Source organism: Ascaphus truei, assembly GCF_040206685.1.
Source record: "Ascaphus truei isolate aAscTru1 chromosome 12 unlocalized genomic scaffold, aAscTru1.hap1 SUPER_12_unloc_2, whole genome shotgun sequence".
Taxonomy (NCBI): Eukaryota; Metazoa; Chordata; class Amphibia; order Anura; family Ascaphidae; genus Ascaphus; species Ascaphus truei.
In genome coordinates, this window is record NW_027453838.1 from 506,278 (window position 1) to 524,874 (window position 18,597).

General features: G+C 34.8%; 4 non-coding genes across 4 annotated transcripts; all 4 read right to left on the reverse strand.

Annotated features, from left to right (window-relative positions):
• Window positions 1-3,721: 3,721 nt before the first annotated feature.
• TRNAS-AGA (transfer RNA serine (anticodon AGA)) lies at window positions 3,722-3,803 on the reverse strand. Its single transcript has one exon. It is a non-coding gene; the product is annotated as a tRNA-Ser (tRNA).
• Window positions 3,804-6,786: 2,983 nt separating this feature from the next.
• On the reverse strand, window positions 6,787-6,868 carry TRNAS-UGA (transfer RNA serine (anticodon UGA)). Its single transcript has one exon. It is a non-coding gene; the product is annotated as a tRNA-Ser (tRNA).
• Window positions 6,869-9,851: 2,983 nt separating this feature from the next.
• TRNAS-UGA (transfer RNA serine (anticodon UGA)) lies at window positions 9,852-9,933 on the reverse strand. Its single transcript has one exon. It is a non-coding gene; the product is annotated as a tRNA-Ser (tRNA).
• A 2,984-nt stretch (window positions 9,934-12,917) lies between these two features.
• TRNAS-UGA (transfer RNA serine (anticodon UGA)) lies at window positions 12,918-12,999 on the reverse strand. Its single transcript has one exon. It is a non-coding gene; the product is annotated as a tRNA-Ser (tRNA).
• Between the last annotated feature and the right edge of the window lie 5,598 nt (window positions 13,000-18,597).

The window sequence follows — 18,597 nt, forward strand, 5'->3', positions numbered from 1 at the left end:
GTGGCTGACACACGCCTCTGGGTGACCTCCCACTTTCCTCATAGCCTCATATCCAATCTTCTTAGTCCCCTCTTATTCTTTAGAGACAGTCTATTTAAAGAACAGTTAACCATTGCATAGTCCTGCTGGATCAGGAGATTGTCCAATTGTGCCTTGTCATTCTTTTTCGGCCATTATATCGGCACAGTTGATTTCCACTGGAGAATAAAAGGCCTATGGATGTAAATTGTAAAATGTAATCTTTTACATTAAAAACAACATTTCCTCATTTTCCTATTTGGCTTACATTGGAGCGCATGTAAAGCAGTCAAATTCAATAGGTGTCTCAATGTGGGCAAGAAGATATTGGTAATTGATGATGTATGATTTAAAAAAATAAAAAAATGAGAGCTGTCCAAGCACATTCTTCCTTTTTTCAAACCAAAATACACCAGTGGAGCCAATGCTACTCATTATTTGGGTCAAGAGGATACATATATTTCCAGATTCCTGTATCCTAAAAAGGCAATCTTTAATGAGCATCCTGTCTATCTGTACTAAGAAAGGGTCAGCCTATCCCCCCTTCTTAACCCTACTATTCACCTCTCACATTCGTATCTTGCTCACCATATGTAAACCACTTCTCACCTCTCTCATAATCTGTTGTTATTACATTTCCTCCACCTACCTCCTGAGAATGATTAATAAACAAATCTAAACTCAATACAAAACCCAATTAAGAGTTAAAATTCACCCTAGCAAAGCCACATTCTACCTTTCAATCAAGCCTGAAATATTTTTTCAAACACAATTTGCACCTGAATGGCGGTGGTGGAACAAAAGCTTTCTACGTTTTGTTTTTAAATCCAAACAAGTATAAATCCCTCTTAAGAGTTAATCCTCACTGTAGCACAACCCCATGCTATTTCACCAGAGTCTTCAATTGAATAAATTCTCTTATTGCTATAGGCGAGTGGATCTTGTATGTGGTAGAAACCAAGAGTGTTGAAAGAAGTTTTGCATGTACGACCACCTTTTCTTTCAGTTTTACTTGCTTTATGCTTTATGCTTTATCAGAGTGGGCAATCATAAATGACAACATAGAAGAGGAATAAAGAATCTTCTTTTTTTGCCAATTACATAGCAAGCTAAAGGAAAACATGCTAAAACCACATTGAAGATTTGAGTAACACAGTTAAAGTAAATATGAAGGAACAAGGCTTGATGTTAATATTAAAGATATTTTAAATGCCTTAAGCATAGAATAAAATATTCCAACACATTTGAACTTTGCAACTCACTCAAAAAATCATGTCTTTTGATCAATTTTAAACAGAGGGTTCAGGGCTCTACGGATTTAAAGAATTTATTATATCAAATACACAACGTTTCAACCTTCAAAAAGTGGTCTTTCTCAAGTGAGAAAGACCACTTTTTGATGGTTGAACCGTTGTGTATTTGATTTAATAAATTCTTTAAATCCGTAGAGCCCTGAACCCTCTGTTTTTTTTGCTGACTTTGGAGTCTGTCATTCACAGGGACTCCCTGGATCAAGAGCACCAGTAACAACAAGTATCAGTTAGAGTTTTCAGTTTTTGGTGTGCAGCATTTATCTTGTTTTTTTCTGCTTTTGATCAATTTTGACATACAAAGGTTGGAGGGATACCAACATTGATCTCTTGGGTATCTAGAGGGAACTATCAATATGCAGACTATGGCAAAAGTATCAACAAAATAAACATGTCCAAGAATTAGGTATTCAATATTGTTAATCTGCAAGACAAAACATACAGAACCCCTAAAAGATCATATTGAACCCCCCAAAAAATTAAATCTGATTTTAATATAAAATGTTCTGTCTCTGAATTTAATATCAAAGTACAAAGTACATTTGATCTTAATGCAAATCATTCTGTTTCACAAAAGATTCCATAAAGTTTACATTTGATTAATTTCTTACTTTTCTGTAAACTTCAGGAAGTTACAGTACAATTATTAGAGTATATTAATGACCATTTTTCAGTAAAATTCAAGCTAAGTTGTTTATTTCTTCAACAGGTTTAGAAAGCCCTGCTTATCTTTTGTGAATGATAACAATAAAACATTACAAATGCTTTTTCATAACAAAAAGCTATTTGTGCTGAAGTGTGATAAGCAGTTGAACTATAACATTGATTATTCCCATTATATTTAAACAATATAGTTTTGGCAGACTGTAAAGAATGTACACATCTCAATACATGCAGTACTTAGCACAGTCCTTAAGAAGAATTCAAATATTATCTGTAATTATAAAGTGGAAGAATTCCCTCACTCTCACACTAAAGTGCTCATTATCCTTTGTCACCTTATTGTATTGTATGTCTTTATTTATATAGCGCCATTAATGTACATAGCGCTTTACAGTAGTAATACATGGGGTAATCAAATAAATAACAGATAATATAAATAACAGATCATGGGAATAAGTGCTTTAGACATAAAAGTAACATTTCGGAAGAGGAGTCCCTGCCCCGAGGAGCTTACAGTCTAATTGGTAGGTAGAACGTATAGAGACAGTAGGAGGGAGTTCTGGTAAGTGCGTCTGCAGGGGGCCAAGCTTTATGTATCGTGTTCAGAATATCCACAGTGCTATTCATATGCTTCTTTAAGCAAGTGTGTCTTAAGGTGGGTCTTAAAGGTGGATAGAGAGGGTGCTAGTCGGGTACTGAGGGGAAGGGCATTCCAGAGGTGTGGGGCAGAAAGTGAGAAAAGTTTAAGGCGGGAGAGGGCTTTAGATACAAAGGGGGTAGAAAGAAGACATCCTTGAGAAGAACGCAAGAGTCTGGATGGTGCATAACGAGAAATTAGGGATGAGATGTAAGGAGGGGCAGAAGAATGTAAAGCTTTAAAAGTGAGGAGAAGAATGGAGTGTGAGATGCGGGATTTGATCGGAAGCCAGGAGAGGGATTTCATGAGGGGAGATGCTGAGACGGATCTAGGAAAGAGTAGAGTGATTCTGGCAGCAGCGTTTAGGATAGATTGTAGGGGAGACAGGTGAGAGGCAGGAAGGCCGGACAGCAGGAGTTTACAGTAATCAAGACGGGAGAGAATGAGGGCCTGAGTCAGAGTTTTAGCAGTCGAGCAACAGAGGAAAGGGCGTATCTTTGTTATATTGCGGAGGAAAAAGCGACAAGTTTTAGAAATGTTTTGAATGTGAGGGGCAAATGTGAGAGAGGAGTCAAGTGTGACCCCTAGGCAGCGTGCTTGGGCTACTGGGTGAATGATTGTAGTTCCAACAGTAATGTGGAAGGAGGTAGTAGGGCCAGGTTTGGGAGGAAGTATGAGGAGCTCTGTTTTAGCCATGTTGAGTTTAAGGCGTCGGAGAGCCATCCAGGATGATATAGCAGAGAGACAGTCAGAAACTTAACTTAAGTTATTTCTGTAGGGGTAAGCCGTTTCTCCTCTATTTTATGTTGTGCAAAGTATTGCACACAAATGACCTCTTAGCACTATGTTGCAGCATAGAGATACTTATCAATAGAAGACAATGCATTTATTGAAATGGAGTTCTTTATTAAATGTTTTACAGCCAGCAGCACCCTAAAATGTATAACTTGGAAAATGTTTGAAGAATTCAGAGTGTTTTCTTCTTTAGTGTGCCACATATTCCAGTAAGTAAAGATTGCTTTGCCAAGCAGATACAAACAAAATGAAAAGTACAGTGAAGTTTTTAATAACACGTTACCACTGAAAAAGTCAACGTAGTCAGCAGGATTTGAACCTGCGCGGGGAAACCCCAATGGATTTCTAGACCATCGCCTTAACCACTCGGCCATGACTACATAGCTGGTAGTACTGAATACAGTCACACAGATGGCTCTTGAGCGGATATGGGTAACACTCACTAATGGATGATGACCAATATGAACTAAATAACCATGAGAACATTTTCATAAAGAGAAATACATGACTTGTTTGTACACATTGTTTAAACAACATTATCTTTGTAAAATGTTGCTTCTATTGGGTTTTTGAAAAATGACGAGAAATACTTTTTGTTAACCACATTCAATGTACAGTATGAAACAGATCTCAGGCAGAAAAAAAGAAAAGGGGTTAAAAGGAGTAATGGGAAAATGATCTAACTTGGATGTCAGAGATTAAAAGAGCAGAGTTGGAGGGTAATTGGGGCAAGAAGAAGATGGATCATTACAGGAACATGCTCCAGTGGCGTAATCGGTTAGCGCACAGTATTTATATGTCAGTATATGCTAAGCTATGCCGAGGTTGTGAGTTCAAGCCTCCTGAAGCAAACCCTTTCTTTGTTTCATCAACCAATAGCATTGTTTGAATGTATTCAATGTTAAATAAAAGGCCTATGGATGTAAATTGTAAAATGTAATCTTTTACATTAAAAACAACATTTCCGCATTTTGCTATTTGGCTTACATTGGAGCGCATGTAAAGCAGTCAAATTCAATAGGTGTCTCAATGTGGGCAAGAAGATATTGGTAATTGATGATGTATGATTTAAAAAAATAAAAAAATGAGAGCTGTCCAAGCAAATTCTTCCTTTTTTCAAACCAAAATACACCAGTGGAGCCAATGCTACCCATTATTTGGGTCTAGAGGATACATATATTTCCAGATGTATATATCCTAAAAAGGCAATCTTTAATGAGCATCCTGTCTATCTGTACTAAGTAGGGGTCAGCCTATCCCCCCTTCTTAACCCAACTATTCACCTCTCACATTCGTATCTTGTTCACCATATGTAAACCACTTCTCACCTCTCTCATAATCTGTTGTTATTACATTTCCTCCACCTACCCCCTGAGAATGATTAATAAACAAATCTAAACTCAATACAAAACCTCATTAAGAGTTAAAATTCACCCTAGCAGAGTCACATTCTACCTTTCATTCAAGCCTGAAATATTTTTTCAAACACAATTTGCACCTGAATGGCGGTGGTGGAACAAAAGCTTTCTACGTTTTGTTTTTAAATCCAAACAAATATAAATCCCTCTTAAGAGTTAATCCTCACTGTAGCACAACCCCATGCTATTTCACCAGAGTCTTCAATTGAATAAATTCTCTTATTGCTATAGGCGAGTGGATCTTGTATGTGGTAGAAACCAAGAGTGCTGAAAGAAGTTTTGCATGTACGACCACCTTTTCTTTCAGTTTTACTTGCTTTATGCTTTATGCTTTATCAGAGTGGGCAATCATAAATGACAACATAGAAGAGGAATAAAGAATCTTCTTTTTTTTGCCAATTACATAGCAAGCTAAAGGAAAACATGCTAAAACCACATTGAAGATTTGAGTAACACAGTTAAAGTAAATATGAAGGAACAAGGCTTGATGTTAATATTAAAGATATTTTAAATGCCTTAAGCATAGAATAAAATATTCCAACACATTTGAACTTTGCAACTCACTCAAAAAATCATGTCTTTTGATCAATTTTAAACAGAGGGTTCAGGGCTCTACGGATTTAAAGAATTTATTATATCAAATACACAACATTTCAACCATCAAAAAGTGGTCTTTCTCAAGTGAGAAAGACCACTTTTTGATGGTTGAAACGTTGTGTATTTGATTTAATAAATTCTTTAAATCCGTAGAGCCCCGAACCCTCTGTTTTTTTTGCTGACTTTGGAGTCTGTCATTCACAGGGACTCCCCTGGATCAAGAGCACCAGTAACAACAAGTTTCAGTTACAGTTTTCAGTTTTTGGTGTGCAGCATTTATCTTGTTTTTTTCTGCTTTTGATCAATTTTGACATACAAAGGGTGGAGGGATACCAACATTGATCTCTTGGGTATCTAGAGGGAACTATCAATATGCAGACTATGGCAAAAGTATCAACAAAATAAACATGTCCAAGAATTAGGTATTCAATATTGTTAATCTGCAAGACAAAAACATACAGAACCCCTATAAGATCATATTGAACCCCCCCAAATAACTAATCTGATTTTAATATAACATGTTCTGTCTCTGAATTTAATATCAAAGTATAAAGTACATTTGTTCTTAATGAGAATCATTCTGTTTCACAAAAGATTCCATAAAGTTTACATTTGATTAATTTCTTAATTTTCTGTAAACTTCAGGAAGTTACAGTACAATTATTACAGTACATTAATGATCATTTTTCAGTAAAATTCAAGCTAAGTTGTTTATTTCTTCACCAGGTTTAGAAAGCCCTGCTTATCTTTTGTGAATGATAACAATAAAACATTACAAATGCTTTTTCATAACAAAAAGCTATTTGTGCTGTAGTGTGATAAGCAGTTCAACTATAACATTGATTATTCCAATTATATTTAAACAATATAGTTTTGGCAGACTGTAAAGAATGTACACATCTCAATACATGCAGTACTTAGCACAGTCCTTAAGAAGAATTCAAATATTATCTGTAATTATAAAGTGGAAGAATTCCCTCACTCTCACACTAAAGTGCTCATTATCCTTTGTCACCTTAAGTTATTTCTGTAGGGGTAAGCCGTTTCTCCTCTATTTTATGTTGTGCAAAGTATTGCACACAAATGACCTCTTAGCACTATGTTGCAGCATAGAGATACTTATCAATAGAAGACAATGCATTTATTGAAATGGAGTTCTTTATTAAATGTTTTACAGCCAGCAGCACCCTAAAATGTATAACTTGGAAAATGTTTGAAGAATTCAGAGTGTTTTCTTCTTTAGTGTGCCACATATTCCAGTAAGTAAAGATTGCTTTGCCAAGCAGATACAAACAAAATGCAAAGTGCAGTGAAGTTTTTAATAACACGTTACCACTGAAAAAGTCAACGTAGTCAGCAGGATTTGAACCTGCGCGGGGAAACCCCAATGGATTTCAAGTCCATCGCCTTAACCACTCGGCCTTGACTACATAGCTGGTAGTACTGAATACTGTCACACAGATGGCTCTTGAGCGGATCTGGGTAACACTCACTAATGGATGATGACCAATATGAACTAAATAACCATGAGAACATTTTCATAAAGAGAAATACATGACTTGTTTGTACACATTGTTTAAACAACATTATCTTTGTAAAATGTTGCTTCTATTGGGTTTTTGAAAAATGACGAGAAATACTTTTTGTTAACCACATTCAATGTACAGTATGAAACAGATCTCAGGCAGAAAAAAAGAAAAGGGGTTAAAAGGAGTAATGGGAAAATGATCTAACTTGGATGTCAGAGATTAAAAGAGCAGAGTTGGAGGGTAATTGGGGCAAGAAGAAGATGGATCATTACAGGAACATGCTCCAGTGGCGTAATCGGTTAGCGCACGGTATTTATATGTCAGTATATGCTAAGCTATGCCGAGGTTGTGAGTTCAAGCCTCCTGAAGCAAACCCTTTCTTTGTTTCATCAACCAATAGCATTGTTTGAATGTATTCAATGTTAAATAAAAGGCCTATGGATGTAAATTGTAAAATGTAATCTTTTACATTAAAAACAACATTTCCGCATTTTGCTATTTGGCTTACATTGGAGCGCATGTAAAGCAGTCAAATTCAATAGGTGTCTCAATGTGGGCAAGAAGATATTGGTAATTGATGATGTATGATTTAAAAAAATAAAAAAATGAGAGCTGTCCAAGCAAATTCTTCCTTTTTTCAAACCAAAATACACCAGTGGAGCCAATGCTACCCATTATTTGGGTCTAGAGGATACATATATTTCCAGATGTATATATCCTAAAAAGGCAATCTTTAATGAGCATCCTGTCTATCTGTACTAAGTAGGGGTCAGCCTATCCCCCCTTCTTAACCCAACTATTCACCTCTCACATTCGTATCTTGTTCACCATATGTAAACCACTTCTCACCTCTCTCATAATCTGTTGTTATTACATTTCCTCCACCTACCCCCTGAGAATGATTAATAAACAAATCTAAACTCAATACAAAACCTCATTAAGAGTTAAAATTCACCCTAGCAGAGTCACATTCTACCTTTCAATCAAGCCTGAAATATTTTTTCAAACACAATTTGCACCTGAATGGCGGTGGTGGAACAAAAGCTTTCTACGTTTTGTTTTTAAATCCAAACAAATATAAATCCCTCTTAAGAGTTAATCCTCACTGTAGCACAACCCCATGCTATTTCACCAGAGTCTTCAATTGAATAAATTCTCTTATTGCTATAGGCGAGTGGATCTTGTATGTGGTAGAAACCAAGAGTGCTGAAAGAAGTTTTGCATGTACGACCACCTTTTCTTTCAGTTTTACTTGCTTTATGCTTTATGCTTTATCAGAGTGGGCAATCATAAATGACAACATAGAAGAGGAATAAAGAATCTTCTTTTTTTTGCCAATTACATAGCAAGCTAAAGGAAAACATGCTAAAACCACATTGAAGATTTGAGTAACACAGTTAAAGTAAATATGAAGGAACAAGGCTTGATGTTAATATTAAAGATATTTTAAATGCCTTAAGCATAGAATAAAATATTCCAACACATTTGAACTTTGCAACTCACTCAAAAAATCATGTCTTTTGATCAATTTTAAACAGAGGGTTCAGGGCTCTACGGATTTAAAGAATTTATTATATCAAATACACAACATTTCAACCATCAAAAAGTGGTCTTTCTCAAGTGAGAAAGACCACTTTTTGATGGTTGAAACGTTGTGTATTTGATTTAATAAATTCTTTAAATCCGTAGAGCCCCGAACCCTCTGTTTTTTTTGCTGACTTTGGAGTCTGTCATTCACAGGGACTCCCCTGGATCAAGAGCACCAGTAACAACAAGTTTCAGTTACAGTTTTCAGTTTTTGGTGTGCAGCATTTATCTTGTTTTTTTCTGCTTTTGATCAATTTTGACATACAAAGGGTGGAGGGATACCAACATTGATCTCTTGGGTATCTAGAGGGAACTATCAATATGCAGACTATGGCAAAAGTATCAACAAAATAAACATGTCCAAGAATTAGGTATTCAATATTGTTAATCTGCAAGACAAAAACATACAGAACCCCTATAAGATCATATTGAACCCCCCCAAATAACTAATCTGATTTTAATATAACATGTTCTGTCTCTGAATTTAATATCAAAGTATAAAGTACATTTGTTCTTAATGAGAATCATTCTGTTTCACAAAAGATTCCATAAAGTTTACATTTGATTAATTTCTTAATTTTCTGTAAACTTCAGGAAGTTACAGTACAATTATTACAGTACATTAATGATCATTTTTCAGTAAAATTCAAGCTAAGTTGTTTATTTCTTCACCAGGTTTAGAAAGCCCTGCTTATCTTTTGTGAATGATAACAATAAAACATTACAAATGCTTTTTCATAACAAAAAGCTATTTGTGCTGTAGTGTGATAAGCAGTTCAACTATAACATTGATTATTCCAATTATATTTAAACAATATAGTTTTGGCAGACTGTAAAGAATGTACACATCTCAATACATGCAGTACTTAGCACAGTCCTTAAGAAGAATTCAAATATTATCTGTAATTATAAAGTGGAAGAATTCCCTCACTCTCACACTAAAGTGCTCATTATCCTTTGTCACCTTAAGTTATTTCTGTAGGGGTAAGCCGTTTCTCCTCTATTTTATGTTGTGCAAAGTATTGCACACAAATGACCTCTTAGCACTATGTTGCAGCATAGAGATACTTATCAATAGAAGACAATGCATTTATTGAAATGGAGTTCTTTATTAAATGTTTTACAGCCAGCAGCACCCTAAAATGTATAACTTGGAAAATGTTTGAAGAATTCAGAGTGTTTTCTTCTTTAGTGTGCCACATATTCCAGTAAGTAAAGATTGCTTTGCCAAGCAGATACAAACAAAATGCAAAGTGCAGTGAAGTTTTTAATAACACGTTACCACTGAAAAAGTCAACGTAGTCAGCAGGATTTGAACCTGCGCGGGGAAACCCCAATGGATTTCAAGTCCATCGCCTTAACCACTCGGCCTTGACTACATAGCTGGTAGTACTGAATACTGTCACACAGATGGCTCTTGAGCGGATCTGGGTAACACTCACTAATGAATGATGACCAATATGAACTAAATAACCATGAGAACATTTTCATAAAGAGAAATACATGACTTGTTTGTACACATTGTTTAAACAACATTATCTTTGTAAAATGTTGCTTCTATTGGGTTTTTGAAAAATGACGAGAAATACTTTTTGTTAACCACATTCAATGTACAGTATGAAACAGATCTCAGGCAGAAAAAAAGAAAAGGGGTTAAAAGGAGTAATGGGAAAATGATCTAACTTGGATGTCAGAGATTAAAAGAGCAGAGTTGGAGGGCAATTGGGGCAAGAAGAAGATGTATCATTCCAGGAACATGCTCCAGTGGCGTAATCGGTTAGCGCACGGTACTTATATGTCAGTATATGCAAAGCTATGCCGAGGTTGTGAGTTCAAGCTTCACCTGAAGCAAACCCTTTTTTTGTTTCATCAACCAATAGCATTGTTTGAATGTATACAATGTTAAATAAAAGGCCTATGGATGTAAATTGTAAAATGTAATCTTTTACATTAAAAACAACATTTCCGCATTTTGCTATTTGGCTTACATTGGAGCGCATGTAAAGCAGTCAAATTCAATAGGTGTCTCAATGTGGGCAAGAAGATATTGGTAATTGATGATGTATGATTTAAAAAAATAAAAAAATGAGAGCTGTCCAAGCAAATTCTTCCTTTTTTCAAACCAAAATACACCAGTGGAGCCAATGCTACCCATTATTTGGGTCTAGAGGATACATATATTTCCAGATGTATATATCCTAAAAAGGCAATCTTTAATGAGCATCCTGTCTATCTGTACTAAGTAGGGGTCAGCCTATCCCCCCTTCTTAACCCAACTATTCACCTCTCACATTCGTATCTTGTTCACCATATGTAAACCACTTCTCACCTCTCTCATAATCTGTTGTTATTACATTTCCTCCACCTACCCCCTGAGAATGATTAATAAACAAATCTAAACTCAATACAAAACCTCATTAAGAGTTAAAATTCACCCTAGCAAAGTCACATTCTACCTTTCAATCAAGCCTGAAATATTTTTTCAAACACAATTTGCACCTGAATGGCGGTGGTGGAACAAAAGCTTTCTACGTTTTGTTTTTAAATCCAAACAAATATAAATCCCTCTTAAGAGTTAATCCTCACTGTAGCACAACCCCATGCTTTTTCACCAGAGTCTTCAATTGAATAAATTCTCTTATTGCTATAGGCGAGTGGATCTTGTATGTGGTAGAAACCAAGAGTGCTGAAAGAAGTTTTGCATGTACGACCACCTTTTCTTTCAGTTTTACTTGCTTTATGCTTTATGCTTTATCAGAGTGGGCAATCATAAATGACAACATAGAAGAGGAATAAAGAATCTTCTTTTTTTGCCAATTACATAGCAAGCTAAAGGAAAACATGCTAAAACCACATTGAAGATTTGAGTAACACAGTTAAAGTAAATATGAAGGAACAAGGCTTGATGTTAATATTAAAGATATTTTAAATGCCTTAAGCATAGAATAAAATATTCCAACACATTTGAACTTTGCAACTCACTCAAAAAATCATGTCTTTTGATCAATTTTAAACAGAGGGTTCAGGGCTCTACGGATTTAAAGAATTTATTATATCAAATACACAACATTTCAACCATCAAAAAGTGGTCTTTCTCAAGTGAGAAAGACCACTTTTTGATGGTTGAAACGTTGTGTATTTGATTTAATAAATTCTTTAAATCCGTAGAGCCCTGAACCCTCTGTTTTTTTTGCTGACTTTGGAGTCTGTCATTCACAGGGACTCCCCTGGATCAAGAGCACCAGTAACAACAAGTTTCAGTTACAGTTTTCAGTTTTTGGTGTGCAGCATTTATCTTGTTTTTTTCTGCTTTTGATCAATTTTGACATACAAAGGGTGGAGGGATACCAACATTGATCTCTTGGGTATCTAGAGGGAACTATCAATATGCAGACTATGGCAAAAGTATCAACAAAATAAACATGTCCAAGAATTAGGTATTCAATATTGTTAATCTGCAAGACAAAAACATACAGAACCCCTATAAGATCATATTGAACCCCCCCAAATAATAAATCTGATTTTAATATAACATGTTCTGTCTCTGAATTTAATATCAAAGTATAAAGTACATTTGTTCTTAATGAGAATCATTCTGTTTCACAAAAGATTCCATAAAGTTTACATTTGATTAATTTCTTAATTTTCTGTAAACTTCAGGAAGTTACAGTACAATTATTACAGTACATTAATGATCATTTTTCAGTAAAATTCAAGCTAAGTTGTTTATTTCTTCACCAGGTTTAGAAAGCACTGCTTATCTTTTGTGAATTATAACAATAAAACATTACAAATGCTTTTTCATAACAAAAAGCTATTTGTGCTGAAGTGTGATAAGCAGTTCAACTATAACATTGATTATTCCCATTATATTTAAACAATATAGTTTTGGCAGACTGTAAAGAATGTACACATCTCAATACATGCAGTACTTAGCACAGTCCTTAAGAAGAATTCAAATATTATCTGTAATTATAAAGTGGAAGAATTCCCTCACTCTCACACTAAAGTGCTCATTATCCTTTGTCACCTTAAGTTATTTCTGTAGGGGTAAGCCGTTTCTCCTCTATTTTATGTTGTGCAAAGTATTGCACACAAATTACCTCTTAGCACTATGTTGCAGCATAGAGATACTTATCAATAGAAGACAATGCATTTATTGAAATGGAGTTCTTTATTAAATGTTTTACAGCCAGCAGCACCCTAAAATGTATAACTTGGAAAATGTTTGAAGAATTCAGAGTGTTTTCTTCTTTAGTGTGCCACATATTCCAGTAAGTAAAGATTGCTTTGCCAAGCAGATACAAACAAAATGCAAAGTGCAGTGAAGTTTTTAATAACACGTTACCACTGAAAAAGTCAACGTAGTCAGCAGGATTTGAACCTGCGCGGGGAAACCCCAATGGATTTCAAGTCCATCGCCTTAACCACTCGGCCATGACTACATAGCTGGTAGTACTGAATACAGTCACACAGATGGCTCTTGAGCGGATATGGGTAACACTCACTAATGAATGATGACCAATATGAACTAAATAACCATGAGAACATTTTCATAAAGAGAAATACATGACTTGTTTGTACACATTGTTTAAACAACATTATCTTTGTAAAATGTTGCTTCTATTGGGTTTTTGAAAAATGACGAGAAATACTTTTTGTTAACCACATTCAATGTACAGTATGAAACAGATCTCAGGCAGAAAAAAAGAAAAGGGGTTAAAAGGAGTAATGGGAAAATGATCTAACTTGGATGTCAGAGATTAAAAGAGCAGAGTTGGAGGGCAATTGGGGCAAGAAGCAGATGGATCATTACAGGAACATGCTCCAGTGTCGTAATCGGTTAGCGCACAGTACTTATATGTCAGTATATGCTAAGCTATGCCGAGGTTGTGAGTTCAAGCCTCACCTGAAGCAAACCCTTTTTTTGTTTCATCAACCAATAGCATTGTTTGAATGTATACAATATTAAATAAAAGGCCTATGGATGTAAATTGTAAAATGTAATCTTTTACATTAAAAACAACATTTCCACATTTTGCTATTTGGCTTACATTGGAGCGCATGTAAAGCAATCAAATTCAATAGGTGTCTCAATGTGGGCAAGAAGATATTGGTAATTGATGATGTATGATTTAAAAAAATAAAAAAATGAGAGCTGTCCAAGCAAATTCTTCCTTTTTTCAAACCAAAATACACCAGTGGAGCCAATGCTACCCATTATTTGGGTCTAGAGGATACATATATTTCCAGATGTATATATCCTAAAAAGGCAATCTTTAATGAGCATCCTGTCTATCTGTACTAAGTAGGGGTCAGCCTATCCCCCTTCTTAACCCAACTATTCACCTCTCACATTCGTATCTTGCTCACCATATGTAAACCACTTCTCACCTCTCTCATAATCTGTTGTTATTACATTTCCTCCTCCTACCCCCTGAGAATGATTAATAAACAAATCTAAACTCAATACAAAACCCCATTAAGAGTTAAAATTCACCCTAGCAAAGTCACATTCTACCTTTCAATCAAGCCTGAAATATTTTTTCAAACACAATTTGCACCTGAATGGCGGTGGTGGAACAAAAGCTTTCTATGTTTTGTTTTTAAATCCAAACAAGTATAAATCCCTCTTAAGAGTTAATCCTCACTGTAGCACAACCCCATGCTATTTCACCAGAGTCTTCAATTGAATAAATTCTCTTATTGCTATAGGTGAGTGGATCTTGTATGTGGTAGAAACCAAGAGTGCTGAAAGAAGTTTTGCATGTACGACCACCTTTTCTTTCAGTTTTACTTGCTTTATGCTTTATGCTTTATCAGAGTGGGCAATCATAACTGACAACATAGAAGAGGAATAAAGAATCTTCTTTTTTTGCCAATTACATAGCAAGCTAAAGGAAAACATGCTAAAACCACATTGAAGATTTGAGTAACACAGTTAAAGTAAATATGAAGGAACAAGGCTTGATGTTAATATTAAAGATATTTTAAATGCCTTAAGCATAGAATAAAATATTCCAACACATTTGAACTTTGCAACTCACTCAAAAACTCATGTCTTTTGATCAATTTTAAACAGAGGGTTCAGGACTCTACGGATTTAAAGAATTTATTATATCAAATACACAACGTTTCAACCATCAAAAAGTGGTGTTTCTCAAGTGAGAAAGACCACTTTTTGATGGTTGAAACGTTGTGTATTTGATTTAATAAATTCTTTAAATCCGTAGAGCCCTGAACCCTCTGGTTTTTTTGCTGACTTTGGAGTCTGTCATTCACAGGGACTCCCCTGGATCAAGAGCACCAGTAACAGCAAGTATCAGTTAGAGTTTTCAGTTTTTGGTGTGCAGCATTTATCTTGTTTTTTTTCTGCTTTTGATCAATTTTGACATACAAAGGGTGGAGGGATACCAACATTGATCTCTTGGATATCTAGAGGGAACTATCAATATGCAGATTATGGCAAAAGTATCAACAAAATAAACATGTCCAAGAATTAGGTATTCAATATTGTTAATCTGCAAGACAGAAACATACAGAACCCCTATAATATCATATTGAACCCCCCAAAAAATAAATCTGATTTTAATATAAAATGTTCTGTCTCTGAATTTAATTTCAAATTACAAAGTACATTTGTTCTTAATGAGAATCATTCTGTTTCACAAAAGATTCCATAAAGTTTACATTTGATTAATTTCTTAATTTTCTGTAAACTTCAGGAAGTTACAGTACAATTATTACAGTACATTAATGATCATTTTTCAGTAAAATTCATGCTAAGTTGTTTATTTCTTCACCAGGTTTAGAAAGCCATGCTTATCTTTTGTGAATGATAACAATAAAACATTACAAATGCTTTTTCATAACAAAAAGCTATTTGTGCTGAAGTGTGATAAGCAGTTGAACTATAACATTGATTATTCCCATTAAATTTAAACAATATAGTTTTGGCAGAATGTAAAGAATGTACACATCTCAATACATGCAGTACTTAGCACAGTCCTTAAGAAGAATTCAAATATTATCTGTAATTATAAAGTGGAAGAATTCCCTCACTCTCACACTAAAGTGCTCATTATCCTTTGTCACCTTAAGTTATTTCTGTAGGGGTAAGCCGTTTCTCCTCTATTTTATGTTGTGCAAAGTATTGCACACAAATGACCTCTTAGCACTATGTTGCAGCATAGAGATACTTATCAATAGAAGACAATGCATTTATTGAAATGGAGTTCTTTATTAAATGTTTTACAGCCAGCAGCACCCTAAAATGTATAACTTGTAAAATGTTTGATGAATTCAGAGTGTTTTCTTCTTTAGTGTGCCACATATTCCAGTAAGTAAAGATTGCTTTGCCAAGCAGATACAAACAAAATGCAAAGTGCAGTGAAGTTTTTAATAACACGTTAACACTGAAAAAGTCAACGTAGTCAGCAGGATTTGAACCTGCGCGGGGAAACCCCAATGGATTTCAAGTCCACTCAGCCATGACTACATAGCTGGTAGTACTGAATACAGTCACACAGATGGCTCTTGAGCGGATATAGGTAACACTCACTAATGAATGATGACCAATATGAACTAAATAACCATGAGAACATTTTCATAAAAAGAAATACATGACTTGTTTGTACACATTGTTTAAACAACATTATCTTTGTAAAATGTTGCTTCTATTGGGTTTTTGAACAATGACGAGAAATACTTTTTGTTAACCACATTCAATGTACAGTATGAAACAGATCTGAGGCAGAAAAAAAAGAAAAGGGGTTAAAAGGAGTAATGGGAAAATGATCTAACTTGGATGTCAGAGATTAAAAGAGCAGAGTTGGAGGGCAATTGGGGCAAGATTAACATGGATCATTACAGGAACATGCTCCAATGGCGTAATAGGTTAGCGCATGGCACTTATATGTCAGTATATGCTAAGCTATGCCGAGGTTGTGAGTTCAATCCTCACCTGAAGCAAACCCTTTTTTTGTTTCATCAACCAATAGCATTGTTTGAATGTATACAATGTTAAATAAAAGGCCTATGGATGTAAATTGTAAAATGTAATCTTTTACATTAAAAACAACATTTCCTCATTTTCCTATTTGGCTTACATTGGAGCGCATGTAAAGCAGTCAAATTCAATAGGTGTCTCAATGTGGGCAAGAAGATATTGGTAATTGATGATGTATGATTTAAAAAAATAAAAAAATGAGAGCTGTCCAAGCACATTCTTCCTTTTTTCAAACCAAAATACACCAGTGGAGCCAATGCTACTCATTATTTGGGTCAAGAGGATACATATATTTCCAGATTCCTGTATCCTAAAAAGGCAATCTTTAATGAGCATCCTGTCTATCTGTACTAAGAAAGGGTCAGCCTATCCCCCCTTCTTAACCCTACTATTCACCTCTCACATTCGTATCTTGCTCACCATATGTAAACCACTTCTCACCTCTCTCATAATCTGTTGTTATTACATTTCCTCCACCTACCTCCTGAGAATGATTAATAAACAAATCTAAACTCAATACAAAACCCAATTAAGAGTTAAAATTCACCCTAGCAAAGCCACATTCTACCTTTCAATCAAGCCTGAAATATTTTTTCAAACACAATTTGCACCTGAATGGCGGTGGTGGAACAAAAGCTTTCTATGTTTTGTTTTTAAATCCAAACAAGTATAAATCCCTCTTAAGAGTTAATCCTCACTGTAGCACAACCCCATGCTATTTCACCAGAGTCTTCAATTGAATAAATTCTCTTATTGCTATAGGTGAGTGGATCTTGTATGTGGTAGAAACCAAGAGTGCTGAAAGAAGTTTTGCATGTACGACCACCTTTTCTTTCAGTTTTACTTGCTTTATGCTTTATGCTTTATCAGAGTGGGCAATCATAACTGACAACATAGAAGAGGAATAAAGAATCTTCTTTTTTTGCCAATTACATAGCAAGCTAAAGGAAAACATGCTAAAACCACATTGAAGATTTGAGTAACACAGTTAAAGTAAATATGAAGGAACAAGGCTTGATGTTAATATTAAAGATATTTTAAATGCCTTAAGCATAGAATAAAATATTCCAACACATTTGAACTTTGCAACTCACTCAAAAACTCATGTCTTTTGATCAATTTTAAACAGAGGGTTCAGGACTCTACGGATTTAAAGAATTTATTATATCAAATACACAACGTTTCAACCATCAAAAAGTGGTGTTTCTCAAGTGAGAAAGACCACTTTTTGATGGTTGAAACGTTGTGTATTTGATTTAATAAATTCTTTAAATCCGTAGAGCCCTGAACCCTCTGGTTTTTTTGCTGACTTTGGAGTCTGTCATTCACAGGGACTCCCCTGGATCAAGAGCACCAGTAACAGCAAGTATCAGTTAGAGTTTTCAGTTTTTGGTGTGCAGCATTTATCTTGTTTTTTTTCTGCTTTTGATCAATTTTGACATACAAAGGGTGGAGGGATACCAACATTGATCTCTTGGATATCTAGAGGGAACTATCAATATGCAGATTATGGCAAAAGTATCAACAAAATAAACATGTCCAAGAATTAGGTATTCAATATTGTTAATCTGCAAGACAGAAACATACAGAACCCCTATAATATCATATTGAACCCCCCAAAAAATAAATCTGATTTTAATATAAAATGTTCTGTCTCTGAATTTAATTTCAAATTACAAAGTACATTTGTTCTTAATGAGAATCATTCTGTTTCACAAAAGATTCCATAAAGTTTACATTTGATTAATTTCTTAATTTTCTGTAAACTTCAGGAAGTTACAGTACAATTATTACAGTACATTAATGATCATTTTTCAGTAAAATTCATGCTAAGTTGTTTATTTCTTCACCAGGTTTAGAAAGCCATGCTTATCTTTTGTGAATGATAACAATAAAACATTACAAATGCTTTTTCATAACAAAAAGCTATTTGTGCTGAAGTGTGATAAGCAGTTGAACTATAACATTGATTATTCCCATTAAATTTAAACAATATAGTTTTGGCAGAATGTAAAGAATGTACACATCTCAATAC